We start from the raw sequence: 15,752 nt of genomic DNA on the forward strand, positions 1-15,752 counted from the left end.
CACTGCCTCTCCACCTTCCACTATCCCTCCACATCACCAACTGTCTCCTCCTCTGCCTCTCCCCTGCGTCACTATCTTCCCATCGCCCTCTCTCTCCTGTCACCCTCTGCCTCCCCAATGCATCACCCCTTCCCTGTCATACAGATATAGCATTCTTTTTGAGGCCACACCTCTTGTTGTTAGGCCATGCCTTTGTGAGACCATGCTCAAGAGTGTGTGCATTCCCTTTGAGGCCACACCCCTTGTTGTGAGACCACACCCAGGAGCGCGTGCACCTTAGGCACACGCAAAATAACACCCCTCTCTTCCCCTTTCATGGTTCCCCCCCTGTCACTTTGTTATGGATCCGCCCCTGGGGACACCCATGTGACATGAAGTTTGCTGCAGTCATAAAATCCACCCCATACATCCTTTTAAGTAGCTTCTTACTTTGACTAGGCAAGTGTCTGAAGATAATGGATCACCACAAAGGAAATGCCTGTCTCTGCCAACAGCTGCAAATCACAGAAGCAGACAGTCACGTTGGAAGTCTGTAGGACTATAGGGGGCAGTAGCGGCTGTGCTCATGCACTCTCCATCGGAAAGCACACTGCATAGGCTTTGCCACAGAGACACAGGATGCTATGGGAAAGGGAGGTACCAGTCATACTCACCCACTGCAGCAACTCGCACCCTGCTCTTGCTCACGGTTCCTGCGCTGTGGTGGGAAAGACTATATGTCTACTCCCTCAGTGCCGTGGGATCTGTTGGACACTCCAAGCAGCATGGTAGTGGACCAGAGAAGGCTCTACCACCAACCCTCCCTGAGGGGAGCTTAGTTATGATGGCTTAAGCACCGCTCAGGGGTCGGGTGCAGTATAGTGCGCAGTGGCGTCCTATTACGGGGCTGTTAAAAAAATAAAATAGTAATTGGAACATATCCCCATTTTCTCTGACGTCCTAAGTGGATGCTGGGACTTCGTAAGGACCATGGGGAATAGCGGCTCCGCAGGAGACTGGGCACAACTAAAAGAAAGCTTTAGACTACTGGTGTGCACTGGCTCCTCCCACTATGACCCTCCTCCAGACTTCAGTTAGAATCTTGTGCCCGGCTGAGCTGGATGCACACTAGGGGCTCTCCTGAGCTCCTAGAAAGAAAGTATATTTTAGGTTTTTTATTTTACAGTGAGATCTGCTGGCAACAGACTCACTGCAGCGAGGTACTAAGGGGAGAAGAAGCGAACCTACCTAACTGGTGGTAGCTTGGGCTTCTTAGGCTACTGGACACCATTAGCTCCAGAGGGATCGACCACAGGACCCGACCTCGATGTTCGGTCCCGGAGCCGCGCCGCCGGCCCCCTTACAGAGCCAGAAGCAAGAAGTGTTCCTGAAAATCGGCGGCAGAAGACTTCTGTCTTCAACAAGGTAGCGCACAGCACTGCAGCTGTGCGCCATTGCTCCTCATGCACACCTCATACTCCGGTCACTGATAGGTGCAGGGCGCTGGGGGGGGGGGGCGCCCTGAGGGCAATATAAGACACCTTGGCTGCAAATCTACACCATATATAGTCAGGAAGGCTATATAGGTGTAAAAATACCCCTGCCAGAATTCCAGAAAAAGCGGGAGAAGTCCGACGGAAAAGGGGCGGGGCCATCTCCCTCAGCACACTGGCGCCATTTTTCCCTCACAGCTCCGCTGGAAGGACGCTCCCTGGCTCTCCCCTGCAGTGTCAAGCTACATAAGGGTAAAAAAGAGAGGGGGGGCACTAAATTTAGGCGCAGTATATATAATATAAGCAGCTATAAGGGAAAAACACTCATTTATAGTGGGATCCCTGTGTTATATAGCGCTCTGGTGTGTGCTGGCATACTCTCTCTCTGTCTCCCCAAAGGGCTTTGTGGGGTCCTGTCCTCTGTCAGAGCATTCCCTGTGTGTATGCGGTGTGTCGGTACGGCTGTGTCGGCATGTTTGATGAGGAGGCTTATGTGGAGGCTGAACAGATGCCGATAAATGTGATGTCACCCCCTGCGGGGTCGACACCTGAGTGGATGGTTCTGTGGAAGGAATTACGCGACAGTGTCGACTCCTTGCATAAAAGGTTTGACGACATACCAAATGTGGGACAGCCGGCTTCTCAGCCTGTGCCTGCCCAGGCGTCTCAAAAGCCATCAGGGGCTCTAAAACGCCCGCTACCTCAGATGGCAGACACAGATGTCGACACGGATACTGACTCCAGTGTCGACGACGATGAGACTAATGTATCTTCCAATAGGGCCACACGTTATATGATTGAGGCAATGAAAAATGTGTTGCATATTTCTGATGTTACCCCGGGTACCACAAAAAAGGGTATTATGTTTGGAGAGAAAAAACTACCAGTTGTTTTTCCTCCATCTGAGGAATTAAATGAAGTGTGTGAAGAAGCGTGGGCTTCCCCTGATAAGAAACTGGTAATTTCTAAGAGGTTACTAATGGCGTACCCTTTCCCGCCAGAGGATAGGTCACGTTGGGAAACATCCCCTAGGGTGGATAAAGCGCTCACACGCTTGTCAAAGAAGGTGGCACTACCGTCTCCGGATACGGCCGCCCTGAAGGAATCTGCTGATAGAAAGCAGGAGGCTATCCTGAAGTCTATATATACACACACAGGTGTTATACTGAGACCAGCTATTGCTTCAGCATGGATGTGCAGTGCTGCAGCTGCGTGGTCAGATTCCCTGTCAGAAAATATTGATACCCTAGACAGGGACACTATATTGCGAACCGTAGAGCATATTAAAGACGCACTCTTATACATGAGGGATGCACAGAGGGATATTTGCCGGCTGGCATCTAAAATAAGTGCAATGTCCATTTCTGCCAGGAGAGGGTTATGGACTCGGCAGTGGACAGGAGATGCAGATTCTAAAAGGCACATGGAAGTTTTGCCTTATAAGGGTGAGGAGTTGTTCGGGGATGGTCTCTCGGACCTCGTTTCCACAGCAACAGCTGGGAAGTCTACATTTTTACCCCATGTTCCCTCACAGCCAAAGAAAGCACCGTATTATCAGGTACAGTCCTTTCGGCCCAATAAGGGCAAGCGGGTTAAGGGCGCGTCCTTTCTGCCCAGAGGCAGAGGTAGAGGGAAAAAGCTGCAGCATACAGCCAGTTCCCAGGAGCAAAAGTCCTCCCCCGCTTCCTCTAAGTCTACAGCATGACGCTGGGGCTCCACAGGTGGAGCCAGGTACGGTGGGGGCCCGTCTCAAAAATTTCAGCAATCAGTGGGCTAGCTCACGGGTGGATCCCTGGATCTTTCAAGTAGTATCTCAGGGGTACAAGCTGGAATTCGAGACGTCTCCCCCCCGCCGTTTCCTCAAATCTGCCTTACCAACAACTCCCTCAAGCAGGGAGGCAGTGTTACAGGCAATTCACAAGCTGTATTCACAACAGGTGATAGTAAAGGTGCCCCTACTTCAACAAGGACGGGGTTACTATTCCACAATGTTTGTGGTACCGAAACCGGACGGTTCGGTGAGACCCATTTTAAATTTGAAATCCTTGAACACGTATATAAAAAAATTCAAGTTCAAGATGGAATCGCTCAGGGCGGTTATTGCAAGCCTGGACGAGGGGGATTACATGGTATCACTGGACATCAAGGATGCTTACCTTCATGTCCCCATTTACCATCCTCACCAGGAGTACCTCAGATTTGTGGTACAGGATTGTCATTACCAATTCCAGACGTTGCCGTTCGGTCTATCCACGGCTCCGAGGGTCTTTACCAAGGTAATGGCCGAAATGATGATACTCCTTCGAAAGAAGGGAGTTTTAATTATCCCGTACTTGGACGATCTCCTGATAAAGGCGAGATCCAGGGAGCAGTTGTTGGTCGGGGTAGCACTATCTCGGGAGGTGCTACAACAGCACGGCTGGATTCTGAATATTCCAAAGTCACAGCTGGTCCCTACGACACGTCTACTGTTCCTGGGGATGGTTCTGGACACAGAACAGAAAAAAGTGTTTCTCCCGGAGGAGAAGGCCAAGGAGCTGTCATCTCTAGTCAGAGGCCTCCTAAAACCAAAACAAGTGTCGGTGCATCACTGCACGCGGATCCTGGGAAAGATGGTAGCTTCCTACGAAGCAATTCCATTCGGCAGGTTCCATGCAAGAACCTTTCAGTGGGACCTGTTGGACAAGTGGTCCGGATCGCATCTTCAGATGCATCGGCTGATAACCCTGTCTCCAAGGACCAGGGTGTCTCTGCTGTGGTGGCTGCAGAGTGCTCATCTTCAAGAGGGCCGCAGATTCGGCATACAGGACTGGGTCCTGGTGACCACGGATGCCAGCCTTCGAGGCTGGGGGGCAGTCACACAGGGAAGAAACTTCCAAGGGCTATGGTCAAGTCAGGAGACTTCCCTGCACATAAATATTCTGGAACTGAGGGCCATTTACAATGCCCTAAGTCAGGCAAAACCCCTGCTTCAAAACCAGCCGGTACTGATCCAGTCAGACAACATCACGGCGGTCGCCCATGTAAACCGACAGGGCGGCACGAGAAGCAGGACGGCGATGGCAGAAGCCACAAGGATTCTCCGATGGGCGGAAAATCACGTGTTAGCACTGTCAGCAGTGTTCATTCCGGGAGTGGACAACTGGGAAGCAGACTTCCTCAGCAGGCACGACCTAACCCGGGAGAGTGGGGACTTCATCCAGAAGTCTTCCAACTGATTGTAAACCGTTGGGAAAGGCCACAGGTGGACATGATGGCGTCCCGCCTAAACAAAAAGCTAGAAAAGTATTTTGCCAGGTCAAGAGACCCGCAGGCGATAGCTGTGGACGCTCTAGTGACACCGTGGGTGTACCAGTCGGTTTATGTGTTCCCTCCTCTTCCTCTCATACCAAAGGTACTGAGGATAATAAGGAGAAGAGGAGTAAGAACTATACTCATTGTACCGGATTGGCCAAGAAGAGCTTGGTACCCGGAACTTCAAGAAATGATCTCAGAGGACCCATGGCCTCTGCCGCTCAGACAGGACCTGCTGCAGCAGGGGCCCTGTCTGTTCCAAGACTTACCGCGGCTGCGTTTGACGGCATGGCGGTTGAACACCGGATCCTGAAGGAAAAGGGCATTCCGGAGGAAGTCATTCCTACGCTGATTAAAGCTAGGAAAGAAGTAGCCGCAAACCATTATCACCGCATTGGCGAAAATATGTTGCGTGGTGTGAGGCCAGGAAGGCCCCAACGGAAGAATTTCAGCTGGGCCGTTTCCTGCACTTTCTACAGTCAGGGGTGACTATGGGCCTAAAATTGGGTTCCATTAAGGTCCAGATTTTGGCTCTATCGATTTTCTTCCAGAGAGAACTGGCTTCACTACCTGAAGTTCAAACTTTTTTTAAGGGAGTGCTGCATATTCAGCCCCCTTTTGTGCCTCCAGTGGCACCTTGGGATCTCAACGTGGTGTTGGATTTCCTAAAGTCACATTGGTTTGAGCCACTTAAAACCGTGGAATTGAAATATCTCACGTGGAAAGTGGTCATGTTGTTGGCCTTGGCTTCGGCCAGGCGTGTATCAGAATTGGCGGCTTTGTCATGTAAAAGCCCTTATCTGATTTTCCATATGGATAGGGCAGAATTGAGGACTCGTCCCCAATTTCTCCCTAAGGTGGTATCAGCCTTTCATCTGAACCAACCTATCGTGGTGCCTGCGGCTACTAAAGACTTGGAGGCTTCCAAGTCGTTGGATGTAGTCAGGGCCCTGAAAATTTATGTTTCCAGGACAGCTGGAGTCAGAAAGACTGACTCGCTATTTATCCTGTATGCGCCCAACAAGTTGGGTGCACCTGCTTCAAAGCAGACTATTGCTCGCTGGATCTGTAGTACGATTCAGCTTGCACATTCTGCGGCTGGACTGCCGCATCCTAAATCAGTGAAAGCCCATTCCACAAGGAAGGTGGGCTCTTCTTGGGCGGCTGCCCGAGGGGTCTCGGCTCTTCAACTTTGCCGAGCAGCTATTTGGTCGGGGTCAAACACGTTTGCTAAATTCTATAAGTTTGACACCCTGGCTGAGGAGGACCTAGAGTTTGCCCATTCGGTGCTGCAGAGTCATCCGCACTCTCCCGCCCGTTTGGGAGCTTTGGTATAATCCCCATGGTCCTTACGGAGTCCCAGCATCCACTTAGGACGTCAGAGAAAATAAGAATTTACTCACCGGTAATTCTATTTCTCGTAGTCCGTAGTGGATGCTGGGCGCCCATCCCAAGTGCGGATTGTCTGCAATACTTGTATATAGTTATTGTTTAACTAAAGGGTTATTGTTGAGCCATCTGTTGAGGGGCTCAGTTGTTATCATACTGTTAACTGGGTATTGTATCACGAGTTATACGGTGTGATTGGTGTGGCTGGTATGAGTCTTACCCGGGATTCAAAATCCTTCCTAATTGTGTCAGCTCTTCTGGGCACAGTATCCTAACTGAAGTCTGGAGGAGGGTCATAGTGGGAGGAGCCAGTGCACACCAGTAGTCTAAAGCTTTCTTTTAGTTGTGCCCAGTCTCCTGCGGAGCCGCTATTCCCCATGGTCCTTACGGAGTCCCAGCATCCACTACGGACTACGAGAAATAGAATTACCGGTGAGTAAATTCTTATTTATACTGGGTTTTTTATTAATCAAAACTGTGGAAAACTAATAATTGTGAACTAAATATTTAGAGTACAATAAGGCGGTGAGGCCGGTGTCCTAAGTAGGAACTTTATACTATAATTGCCAAATTCTTGAGCTACATGGACAGGGACTCTTTGTAATAAGAGAGCAACCATTACTGCCTAAGGCAGTGTTTCCCAAACTGGGTGCCATACAACCCTGGGGTGACTCGGGGCACTTGCAGAGGTGCCCTGGGTTGGTGGTCGAGGACCAATTCAAATTATTTATGGTCAATGTAATAGGCAAAACCAGTGCTGGTAGCTGCCAATCATAAAATAGTGGACAAACAGAGGCAAATCCCGGCCACTGATCATAATGATGACATATAAACACAATATACTTAATTGAATATTTTTTTCTGAATCTCTCAGTAAGAAACATTTGGTCTAGGGTTGTCGTGAAAAAAAATCTGATACTTTAGGCGCAGGCATGTCAAACTCATGGTCATCCAGCTGTTGTGAAACTACAAGTCCCAGCATGCTTTACCATCTGATCAGTGGAAGGTATGCTGGCAAAGCATGCTGGGACTTGTAGTTTCACAACAGCTGGAGGGCCACGAGTTTGACATGCCTGCTTTAGGGCACCGTGACACAAAAAAGTTTGGGAACCATTGGCCTAAGGGGCAGAACATTTAAGTTCTCACTTTAAAATGACTGCAGAGGTGTGCATCCACTTGCACATACAATCCCACTAAGGAGCATTAGTTACAGTAACAGACCAATATGGCCCCTTTTCCCAAGGAGAAACAGTTTGCTCAAGTATGGCGGGAAATTGGGTGAAAGCATTCTTACCTACAGTATGTACAGTGCTTGACTTTGTTTGCAGAGCAGAACATGAACATTTCATCTTATTAATATTATTGTAATCAGAGCTGATTCTAGACCTTATGGCGCCCAGGGCGGAAGTTTCCTTTGCACACACACCCCCCTTCCTCCCCCATTAATAAAAAAAGGATTAGTGCACGCCATAGGCACGTGCCAAAAATAGGGAAATAGGGGCGTGGCTTCATAGGGAAAGGACGTGGTCACAGTTATGCCCCTGTAGTGTTGTGCCCCCTGTAGCTGTGCCCCCAGTAGATTTGCCCACAGTAGTTTTGCCCACAGTAGCTGTGCCCCCAGTAGTTTTGCCCCCTGTAGTTTTGCCCCCTGTAGCTGTGCCCCCAGTAGTTTTGCCCCCAGTAGCTGTGCCCCCAGTAGTTTTGCCCCTGTAGCTGTGCCCTCAGTAGCTGTGTCCCCAGTAGTTTTGCCCCCTGTAGCTGTGCCCCCAGTAACTGTGCCCCCAGTAGCTGTGCCCTCAGTAGCTGTGCCCTCAGTAGATGTGCCCCCTGTAGTTTTGCCCCCAGTATCTGTGCCCGCAATAGATGTGCCCCCAGTAGTTTTGCCCCCTCTAGCTGTGCCCCTAGTAGACGCTTACTTTAAAAAAAATAATACCAGCCCCGCTCCTGCTTCCCGAACGCCGCTGCTGCTGCTGTCCTCGGTCTGCGGCCGCTGCTCCTCGGATCAATAGGAGAGACGTAATGACGTCTCTCCCATAGCGTCAATTATGACCTCTAGTGTTTGCTCCCACAATGCTGTGTGGCGCGCGATGATGTCAGGCGCACCGCACGGCACCAGTAGCGGCTCTTGCCACGGCAGCGACGGCGGCTCCCTCAGCAAAAAGCCTGCTTGTCCGTGGCAAGAGCCGCTACTAATTGTAATGACATAAACTGGTGCAGAAGCCACATTTCCATGGGAGCCGCGTTCACAATGGTGTAGAGGGATAAATACTTTAATGAGACATATTTTTTGCGTGTACTTTGGTGGAGAATTGCTTTCCCTGGTCCTCTCCAAGATATGTAATAAAGAGCTTCATAAATACACAACACTTGCACTAGTATAGAGTCTATAGACATTCCTCATGTCCAGGGCCAGATTAACAATGGGGCAGATGGAGCTACAGCTCCAGGCCTCCACATAAAAATAGGCCCATCATAATGGCAGCATGATGATGACCAGTCATCCAGCTGGCCAACCAGTCAGCCATAAATCATAAGTATTAAAATAGTTTTCCTAGTTTTCTCAGAAATAAATGCAATTTTTGTATTTTTATGTTCTTAGGGGGAAACAGTGGGGCTGATAGTGTAGGAGGTGTACACACCCATGTGGCTCTGGCCACACACACACACACACACACACACACACACACACACACACACACACACACACACACACACACATTGATCACAGCTCCTCTGCATGTACATTTTCATCTCCAGGCCCATGTGGCCCTTAAACCGGCCCTGCTCATGTCCCCAACCTTCTGTTTAATATGAACTGTAAATGAGAATAGACTAAGCAGTGCAAAAGTAAAAGTTTGTTTCATTGAAAGGAGAGGTAATGAAGGGGTAGAAGGCTGGACTTTTATATTACACTCTGGCATACACTGACTGAAGACATTGTTCCACCTTCCATTTTGTTGAAATTACTCCAGCAAATAGAAGATGGCATCCAATATACCTGTGTTGTGCCCCTGTATTATTACTTATGTATTCCTATGTATGTGACTTTGTTGGTCCACAAAGGATGATACTGTGTAACTTCAGCCGTATTATAAATGCATGATTGAAGGTATAAACCATGTATTATTTACATTGGTGTAGTTAAACTGCATGTATATGGTGATAGTTACAGTTCCTTTAGTGTAGTGAGTGCAGGCACACATGCAAGCCACAACGTGTGTGCTTTATCTGCATATCTGAGGTAAGAGCGCCTTCTACAGGTACAAAAGCTATACTACACGTAAAAAAGCACAACATTTGCTTCACAGAAATACAATGCTTTGAAAGTGAATGTGGTTATTAATTAAAAGAAACAATTGCATTTTATGTGATACATCACAAACGTTAATGGCACAATAGATCTATGATAAATAAGTGTTCAGAGCTTGATTGTTTGAGCGACTAAGTCACAGCTAGAGTAACAGCACTAAAAGTAAAAACTCTAGCGGACGGTACTCGCACGTAGCGGAGCTGTGACAGGGATGAAGAAACATAATGAATACACACAAAATTCCAGTAGATGCCGTTTTCATAATGTACGATTGTGTATTGACCACTACACTCATTCTCACTGTGGTACATAAGCTAAGTACATACTGTACAATTATTGGGTTGATTTGCCAATTATCAGGTGATCAGCCTGTTGTATTATGTACATAAACAGATGTAAACCTTGCGCAGAAAAGGAGCAGCTAGGAATCTCTTCCAGACAGTGTTATCAAACTGGACTTACATATCAGAATACACAATGAAATTACGCGGTCCACTGAAGAAATGCAGGATAGTTCACATACAGAGTTATACACTTTATCTTCTGTTCCATCCAAATTTTCTGATGATACAAGTTCCACAGAATATCTCCCAGATATGTAAAGGAAAGAGACACAATTATAGTGTATGGTTAAGGTGACGTAAGACCAGATGTCGTGCGCTTATAAGATTAATGAAAAAAGGGGTACTTTCCTCACAAGTCTTCTGCTAAATACTTCATATAAATAGGATCCATATGTGGGGAAAAAACAGAATTCCAAATATAGTGTAGTATATTCTAAATTTGAGAAATGAGTATATACGGATGATTAGACTAGACAAAGGGCGATCGGGCACTGGTAAAATTAGTACTGTGTTAATACTGTAGAACCAAAATTTGGACAATTAAACACTCCAAAATAGGAAAAAAGAAGAAAAAAATGTGTTTTTTACTTCGATAAATAGCATTGTCCTGCTTGGTGGTGCGCCCAGAGCCAGAGAGTACATATACTAGAGAAAGGGAGAGAAAGAAGGCTCTTGTGTGGGTGCACTCTTGGAAGGAAAGGAAAATTCCTATAACATGTAGAGAGAGATACTTAAAACATAACTTTTAATGTTGACATTTGTAATAAGAATACCCATATAAATGATCCATATCAAAGAAAGAAATGTGATAATTAGAATTATTAAAAATGTTCTGGTCTGTTTAATCACACTTGGTGATTGGAATGGTTGTAGACATTGAATCGTCCCCCAATTCCCCTGACCAGCACAGAATATCTGTGTTGATGGAACCAAGGAGTGATCATAAGAGTTATTTGATAAGTAAGTCCCACTTGGGCTACTTAATTCAAAGTTGGTTGGTCTCCTGCATTCAAATGAGCTTGACTTTCTGACGTAAGCCACAAAAAATAGTGGTAAGCCTCAAAAGAAGAAAAAAAGGAAGAGGAAAGGGGAAAAGAGAATTAGTGGTGATACTGCTGTTGGCGTCGCAAACACATATGAAGGGATATGGTCCCAACTCTACAACACCGGGTATTCGCAGGAAGTCTCCTCTCCTGGTACTGACCCCTGTCCAACGCTATTTGGCTTCCAAGATCAGACGAGATCGGGCATTGGCAGCGTGGTATGATAGTAGAGAATTTTTATGATAGTACACCAATGAGAGTGCACCTATGTAGGAAACGGAAGAAAGAGGAAGAAAAGGAGAGACATAAAAAAAGAAAGAAGGAAAGAAAAAAGGAAATGAAAATAGGATATGGGAGAAAATTGAATGAATCAGTATAGCATAATTGATGGATCTGCTTTCTGCGTTAGACACAGCTCAACAAATCCCACGTCTGTGGTATTGTGCTCCGTGAATCGCAGATGAGAGTCCATGAAACAATAGTGAAGTATGAGCAAGAGGTATGAGAGATATGATGGGTTAAATTGTCAAAAAAAATATATATATCATCACGAAAGACTAGTGAGAAATTGAAGTGAAATGAAATTACTAATAATTAAACATTGATTAAGAAAATCACATCGGTATTCATCGTGCATACTAGGCTAAAAATAGAAATTCAAAAGAACATGCTGAGGCTCACGATGAGTAAGATAATTATCGGACAATATACTGGCCTCTGCTGGAAAAAAACTTAGCATACCAGTATGAATACTTTAACAGATATTGGTTTTGGAAAAATCAGGGAAGAAGAAAAGAGATGAAAAGAAGATTTAGGCTATATATGTTAAGTTATTAGACAGTAGTGCTGTAGCAAAGAGCTGTGTGTGTGCTACACAGGTCCAATGACATAGAATAACATACAACAAATTACTAAAAGCGCATCAAAGATTGCGGTCTGTGCAGAATATACACAGAACAGCAGTGGACTTCCAGTCACCAGCACTCTGATAAGAATATATATGTGTGCTACACAGATCTAAACATTTACTGTATAATCAAGCATATTCATAAATGCACATAATGTGTTGTTGTCTGTGCACGCTGTATACAGAGCAGCAGTGGGTCCAATCAGATGTGATAGAAATTAATGCGCATCAAGGGTTGCCGTCTGTGCCAAATATACACAGGACAGCAGCAGACTTGTGGTCATCAGCACTATCTACCAAAAAATATCTATGTGTGCTACATTCTAATTATCACATTTCTTTCTTTGATATGGATCATTTATATGGGTATTCTTATTACAAATGTCAACATTAAAAGTTATGTTTTAAGTATCTCTCTCTACATGTTATAGGAATTTTCCTTTCCTTCCAAGAGTGCGCCCACACAAGAGCCTTCTTTCTCTCCCTTTCTCTAGTATATACGGATGATGTCAATGAAAATAGATGGGGGATTACCAGAACTAAGTAATTTTAATATATACAAATAAAAAGTGCCAATACATAAAAGGTAATAGATGGAGAATTACCACAAATAATAATAAAATCAGCGTTGAATAATGAGTCTCACTGGAAAGAATGCAGCTCAAATATCCCCTGATATAAAAAGGTAAAGTTGGAGGTTTACCGGATTTTCAAGAAATATGTGCCTTTGATGTTACGAGGAAGCTGGCTCCGGAACCCGTCTCCCAAAGTGACACACAGTTCCGTCTGTCCGGTGAAGCTCTTTGCCACACAAGTTTCTCCTGTCATGCAGTGCCGACCGGTTTCGGGATCTCTCCCTTCATCAAGGTTGTATGACAGGAGCTATGCTATGTCTGGGCTATTTATGCTCTGTATGTAAATCACTTCAGGGTCAACAAGGTCACCTTGTTGTATGTAAATCACTACCGAGTCAACAAGGTCACCTTGTTGTATGTAAATCACTTCCGGGTCAACAAGGTCACCTATATATTCTTACATCCAGTTTTACCTCCACAGATTCAAAATTGTTGTGTAGTCACTCTAAACATAGCAGCTTTGCATAATAAAAACTATAAAACACAACCCATCTAAACTCAACTTTTAGTGGGAGGACCTAGCCTCCGTATTTCCGTACTTCCGATACACAAAATTTTAATAATACTGGGGATCTCATAATTTTATGTTAATATCACGTTGGTGGTACTCGTGGATTATTTACTTAAAAAACCGTCTTTAATAGATAGGTACGGGAGCGGCCGCCTGCTTCCGGTCCGTGGAACGCACCGCGGACCGCATCCCGGCTTTGACTTGTGCACTTCCTGTGTCGCGGCCGCGTGCTTCCGGTCCATGGAACGCACATGGACCGCATGACGGTCTTCTTTAGATTATCTCCCTCCGCTGTGTGGTCGCATGCTTCCGGGCTATGGAACGCACAGCAGACCACGTCTTGACTTCCTGCTTTTGAGATAAATGTAGACGTCCATATACACCCAGTTTTTTACAGCGCATATCAATCTGAAAAAAAGGGGGGGGGGAGGGGGGAGGGGGGGGGAAACCACATAAATAACATTTCTTGAAGGGGGGGTCAAAATGAAACATATAAAATGGTAATGAAAATAAATGAGTTTGGTAGGGGTGCATAACAGTATATAGTAGGACTAAAGATGATGAAAGCCCTTAATGATCCTTAGATAAAAATAACATGCAACATATACAATAGTGGTATGTAAGAATGAATATGATAGGGGGGTATACCAGTATAGCAATAGAATTTAGGATGAGTAATTAAATGTGAGTGAAATCTTATTAAGGTACATGGGGAGAGGAATGGAATATTAGAATATGCTACAGGAACCACTTAAGTTCAAAGTCTGCGTTTAATCCATTCGGAATCAGACTTTTCAATTTATAGATCCATCTCATCTCGGTTCTTGCTAGTCGCGTTGTGTCATCTCTATGTCTCCAGGTGTTTCTCACATTTTCAATGGCAAGGAATTGCAGAATGTGTTTGGTTGATGAATGATGTTTTTCTTTAAAATGACTGGACAAAGGATGAGTCATGCCCCCTTTCTTTATATTTCTTACGTGTTCACCCAAGCGTGTCTTTAGCGCTCTACTTGTTTTTCCTACATAAATTTTATGACAGCTACACTCTATCAGGTAAATCACGTTGGTGGTATGGCAGGTCATAAAATCATGGAGTTTGTACGTGACATTGTTTATGCTGAATTCCTCATATTTAGATTTTGTGGTTTGGATTTCACGGCAAGCTTGACAGGTTCCACATCTATAAAAGCCCTTACTCCTTATCGGATGTTTCTCTTTTGATGGTAGTGCACTCTTTGTGAGTTTATTCTTCAAATTCGGTGCCTTCCAATAGATGAATTTGGGCATTGCTGGTATAATATCTTTGAGTAGTTTGTCTCTCTGTAGTAAATGCCAATGTTTTTTCATTATCGATTCCATTTTTTTATGTTGGTGTGTGAATTGCGTAATAAAAGCAAGTTTGTGGACATCTTCTTCAGCAATTTTCTTGTTTTGTACTTTAAGAAGTTCTTCTGGGTCCTTTTCCATGACTTCTTCTTTGAATCTTTTTAATCTGTCCTTGTCATATCCCTTATCCTCGAATCCTTTTCTCATTTGTTCAATTTGTACCTCGCAGACACTTTTCTTGCTGCAATTTCTTCTCAATCTGAGGAATTGACTCTTCGGTACACTGTTTAACCAATTTGCATGGTGTTCGCTTGACATCTCAATGTAGTTATTAGCATCAGTGGGTTTCTTGTAGCATTTAGTCTCTATTCGGTCCTCTTCTATATAGATGTGAAGATCCAGGAAATGTAATTCTTTTTGGCTGATTGTAAAACTAAGAGTCAAATTGAAGTTGTTATTGTTCAGTGATTGGCAATATTGTTCTAATTCCTCCTTAGAACCTTCCCAGAAAAAGATAACGTCATCTATATATCTGTACCATATTTTCATTTTGTTCTTGTAGTTGTGATCCGTTTTTACCTATTTCTCCTCCCAAAATGACATGTACAAATTAACGAAACTAAGCGCAAATTTAGTGCCCATCGCTGTTCCAACCAGTTGATTGTAATATGTGCCATTAAAATGAAAATAGTTATTTTTCAATATGAATGTAATACCTTGCAGAAGCAGATCTTTTTTATTTTCAGTATAGTCTGTCTTGTCTAGGTAGTATTTGACTGCCTCTAGACCCTTTTCATGCGGAATGTTCGTGTACAAGGCTTCTACATCTGCTGTCACCATATGCATGCTGTTGTTCCACTCGATACTCTTAATTTTCTGTAATGTATCTGTTGTATCCTTTAAGTGGAAATCTGTCTTGTTGACCAGAGGTTGTAAGTGGGTGTCTATAAACTCAGATAAATTTGCGGTTAGACTTCCAATTCCCGCCACTATAGGTCTTCCTGGGGGCTTTGTTGTGCTTTTGTGGATTTTTGGCAAGACATATATTGTCGGTATTGACGGTTCAGGAACATTTAAGTATTCAAATTCCTTTTCGGTCAATGTCTTTTTTATCAAGATGGGTTTGTAGTAGTTTACTGAGATTGGTCTTGATTCTTGATGTTGGATCGTTCTTAAGTTTCATATATGTCTTGCCATCTTCCAATTGCCGGTTGATTTCTTTAATGTAATCTTCTTTGTTCATAATGACCACTCCTTCTCCTTTATCACTCGGTTTAATAATAATGGTCTCATCGCTCTGTAATGCTTTCAACGCCTGTTGTTCTTTCTTGGTTAGATTCCATTTGGTGTTTCTGGCGTTACTCAATTTATCCAAATCTTCCAAGACTCCTTTCTGGAAGCTGTCCACCAGGCTCCCTTTGAGATGTTTCGGATAAAAGGTGGATTTGTTCTTAAACCCGCCATTACTGGTTGTTTCAACAATTTCACCTTCCTGTTCTTTTTTCGTGAAAATTTTTTTTA

At 44.7% G+C, this 15,752-nt stretch overlaps 1 pseudogene; it reads right to left on the reverse strand.

Annotated features, from left to right (window-relative positions):
* Positions 1-10,964: 10,964 nt before the first annotated feature.
* On the reverse strand, positions 10,965-11,084 carry LOC134952726 (5S ribosomal RNA; annotated as a pseudogene).
* Between the last annotated feature and the right edge of the window lie 4,668 nt (positions 11,085-15,752).

The sequence above is a fragment of the Pseudophryne corroboree genome, chromosome 1 (assembly GCF_028390025.1).
Source record: "Pseudophryne corroboree isolate aPseCor3 chromosome 1, aPseCor3.hap2, whole genome shotgun sequence".
NCBI lineage: Eukaryota > Metazoa > Chordata > Amphibia > Anura > Myobatrachidae > Pseudophryne > Pseudophryne corroboree.